Source organism: Borostomias antarcticus (genome assembly GCF_949987555.1).
Source record: "Borostomias antarcticus genome assembly, chromosome: 4".
NCBI classification, from domain to species: Eukaryota; Metazoa; Chordata; class Actinopteri; order Stomiiformes; family Stomiidae; genus Borostomias; species Borostomias antarcticus.
In genome coordinates, this window is record NC_140237.1 from 27696084 (window position 1) to 27701083 (window position 5000).

A 5000-nucleotide genomic window follows, 5' to 3' on the forward strand; every position below is an offset into this window, starting at 1 on the left:
TACTGCCTTCAACTTTACCGAGCCAGGGGGAGAACGAGAGCGCGTACAGTAGGTTCAGTGTTTGTGTGTGTGTGTGTGTGTGTGTGTGCGTGTGTGTGTGTTTAAAGAGTGTAGCCTATGGCAGCTTTGCACCTAGCTGCTAGTTGTAGCCTGCTGTATTTGCGTCAGCATCTGCCGTGGTGCTTTTTCAATTGCAGAGATGTGGGCTGCTGCACGGTTATATTTAATGTGCTTCGTGCATAACATGTTAAATGATGAGGATGACTGGCTGGTCGTATTTGCTGTTGATGGATGGTTTAATGTGATGATCACATCTTCATACTGTATATAATTTGCAAGTGCACTGATAGCGTAGGCCTACCACTGTCAGTCTCCCCATTGTAGTCATGTAGCCATGTAGCCTATAGGCTATCCTTGACTAATACATTTTCTAAAGCCAATTGTTGACAAGGTCTTGGAAGTGCACCTGATTGCCACCGATTATTTTCCAGTCAGTGAATATCTACATTTGATGCGCCAACTTTGCCTCTTCATGTTAGGCTCTAATGTAGCATTCAAATAATTTTAGGCCTAAATCAGGTTGACCAGGCCTTGTAAATCAGGTTGACCAGGCCTTGTAAATCAGGTTGACCAGGCCTTGTAAATCAGGTTGACCAGGCCTTGTAAGTGCCCATGATTAGTCAGTGAATGTCTGCATTGCACCAACTTAACTTGCCTCCCCATGTTATAATGTAACTTGCTGCATTCTAATAATATTAGGCCTATCCTACATCGGTACATTAAATCTATCTATCTGAGACCAATTTGTTTAGTATGAGAGTATAGCCCAATTAGTATGCGTGTCAGTGCTGCACGAATACTGCACGGATACAATAGCATATCGGATGATCAAAAATAATAATTGTGCCCCCCTATGCAGTTCATATGTCCACCTTGAGTCTGAGCCCTGGCGACGGGTCTGATACACCCATATGTAGTTGCAAACACACAAAAAACACACTCACACACACACATACACACACTCACACACACACATACACACACTCACACACGTACGAGGGTAAGAGGGACCTTTCCCCCGTCATGGCAACGAGGCCGTCCACTGGGGCACCATTTTGATTTTAACCTTTGTGGTGGAAATAATAAGAGACAGTTTAGTTCGGGGGAACTTAAAGGGTCTTGCCAGAAATAGTCCCCTCCTCCCTTGACCGCCACCTCCAGCCTGCCATATACCTGCTTCTAACTATGCGTACCATCTACAAAAGATGGCCGCTACGCATCTCCTGCGTTTCCTTTGGAGCCTCGTCTGCCATTGGCTGTGCAGGTTCCTCAGAAATGACCCTACCCTAACGTCCTTGACCCGCTAGCCTGAAGTCCCTGACCCGCTAGCCTGAAGTCCCTGACCCGCTAGCCTAAAGTCCCTGACCCGCTAGCCTGAAGTCCCTGACCCGCTAGCCTAAAGTCCCTGACCCGCTAGCCTGAAGTCCCTGACCCGCTAGCCTAAAGTCCCTGACCCGCTAGCCTGAAGTCCCTGACCTGCTAGCCTGAAGTCCCTGACCTGCTAGCCTAATGTCTACCACAGGAAGAGGCCGCTGGCGCTACCTACGCGGCCTGGCGCTGCCCGACCCAGAAAGAAGGAGAGCAGGCTGAGAGAACCAGGCGGTAACAGTCCTCTGAGGAGTTGGAAGTGCAGAAGGACTCAATAACAGTGCACACAATTGAGGCTTTTTTTGATGATTTGTGAAAGAGGGAGAGAGGGAGGGAGAGAGAGAGAGAAAGAGAGAGAGAGAGAGAGAGAGAGAGAGGGAGGGAGAGAGAGAGAAATAATGATAGAGAATGAAATAAAGAAGAGATGGATATTGCATTGCTTTCAACCCAGAGATTTTGTGCAGCTCTTTTGAATTCCCCGGGAAATAATATGTATGCATGAATTCCATCACACCGGATGGCTGACATTTATAACACAACTTAATTATAGAGCTAAAAGTCATCTCTCTATTCTCCCTGACACTCCCGACTTCATTCAAGTCTGGCAGGTGAGTGTTGCACTCTGGGAGAGAGGGGGGGCTTTGTGGAGGGCTATACCGCGCGGAGACGGATGTTACACTTCCTGGCCTTTTTAATCGTCCGGGCTATGGGACGCTGAAAGCCCCCGGAGTGGCGGACATTTACATCAACACGGGGACAAGAAGCCTCATCGTGGAATTGATAGCGCCGTCAATTTCAAGGTCTGTCTGGTGGGACTTATGGGTAATCCTTGTCTCGTGGCCCCATGCCTGCCGAAATGGTTTTCACTCTCCTTGACGACGGCGTGGGATTTTAAACACACCGGCTCGGGTACAAGGGACCGGTCAGCTGAATGTCAAATCACTTTCTGCCAGTGAAGATACACTCTACCCAGAATCTACCCAGTATCTACCCAGTATCTACACAGTATCTACCCAGTATCTACACAGTATCTACCCAGAATCTACCCAGTATCTACCCAGTATCTACACAGTATCTACCCAGTATCTACACAGTATCTACCCAGTATCTACCCAGTATCTACCCAGTATCTACACAGTATCTACACAGTATCTACACAGTATCTACCCAGTATCTACACAGTATCTACCCAGTATCTACCCAGTATCTACCCAGTATCTACACAGTATCTACACAGTATCTACCCAGTATCTACCCAGTATCTACACAGTATCTACACAGTATCTACCCAGTATCTACCCAGTATCTACACAGTATCTACCCAGTATCTACACAGTATCTACCCAGTATCTACACAGTATCTACACATAATCTACCCAGTATCTACCCAGTATCTACCCCGTATCTATGCAGTATCTACACAATATCTACCCAGTATCTACACAGTATCTACCCAGTATCTACACAGTATCTACACATAATCTACCCAGTATCTACCCAGTATCTACCCCGTATCTATGCAGTATCTACAAAATATCTACCCAGTATCTACACAGTATCTACCCAGTATCTATGCAGTATCTACCCAGTATCTACCCAGTATCTACCCAGTATCTACACAGTATCTACACAGTATCTACCCAGTATCTACCCAGTATCTACACAGTATCTACCCAGTATCTACCCAGTATCTACACAGTATCTACCCAGTATATACACAGTATCTACACATAATCTACCCAGTATCTACCCAGTATCTACCCAGTATCTATGCAGTATCTACCCAGTATCTACACAGTATCTACCCAGTATCTACCCAGTATCTACACAGTATCTACACAGTATCTACACAGAATCTACCCAGTATCTAAACAGTATCTAAACAGTATCTACCCAGTATCTACACAGTATCTACCCAGTATCTACACAGTATCTACACAGTATCTACCCAGTATCTACCCAGTATCTACACAGTATCTACCCCATATCTACCCAGTATCTACCCAGTATCTACCCAGTATCTACACAGTATCTACCCAGTATCTACACAGTATCTACCCAGTATCTACACAGTATCTACACAGAATCTTCACAGTATCTATACTGTATCTACAGTATGCAGTACCTACGCAGTATCTATGCAGTATCTATGCAGTATATACCCAGTATCTACACAGTATCTACACAGTATCTATGCAGCATCTACACAGTATCTTCAGTACACAGAATCTACACAGAATCTACACAAGTATCTATGCAGTATCTACACAGTACCTACGCAGTATCTAAACAGTATCTACACAGTATCTACACAATATTTATGCAGTATCTACACAATATCTATGGAGTATTTACACAATATCTACGCAGTATCTACACATTATCTATGCAGTATCTAAACAGTATCTACACAGTATCTAAACAGTATCTACACAGTATCTACACAGTATCTATGCAGTATCTAAACAGTATCTACACAGTATCTAAACAGTATCTACACACTATCTAAACAGTATCTACACACTATCTAAACAGTATCTACCCAGTATCTACCCAGTATCTACACAGTATCTACCCAGTATCTACACAGTATCTACCCAGTATCTACACAGTATCTACACAGTATCTACACAGTATCTACCCAGTATCTACACAGTATCTACACAGTATCAACCCAGTATCTACCCAGTATCTACACAGAATCTACCCAGTATCTACACAGTATCTACACAGTATCAACCCAGTATCTACCCAGTATCTACACAGAATCTACCCAGTATCTACCCAGTATCTACACACTATCTAAACAGTATCTAAACAGTATCTACCCAGTATCTACCCAGTATCTAAACAGTATCTAAACAGTATCTACACAGTATCTACCCAGTATCTACCCAGTATCTACCCAGTATCTACCCAGTATCTACACAGTATCTAAACAGTATCTACACAGTATCTAAACAGTATCTACCCAGTATCTACCCAGTATCTACACAGTATATACCCAGTATCTACCCAGTATCTACCCAGTATCTACACAGTATCTAAACAGTATCTACACAGTATCTAAACAGTATCTACCCAGTATCTACACAGTATCTACACACTATCTAAACAGTATCTACACACTATCTAAACAGTATCTACCCCGTATCTACCCAGTATCTACACACTATCTAAACAGTATCTACACACTATCTAAACAGTATCTACACAGTATCTACACAGTATCTACACAGTATCTACCCAGTATCTACACAGTATCTACACAGTATCTACCCAGTATCTACACAGTATCTACACGGGGGGGCTAGGGAGCAGACTAACTCCCGTCTGACACAGCAGCACTGGGCTGACCTCATTTCAGGTGCTGTCAATCAACATGGCCAGCTAGGCCAGGCAGGGGAAAAGAGAGAGAGGGAGAGAGAGAGAGAGAGAGAGAGAGGGGGGGGGAGAGAGGGAGAGAGAGATAGGGGGTAGAGAGAGAGGGGGGGGGGTAGAGGGAGAGAGAAAGCGAGCGAGAAGGAGAGAAAATGGAGTGAGAGAGAGAGAGAGAGAAAGAGAGGGAGAGA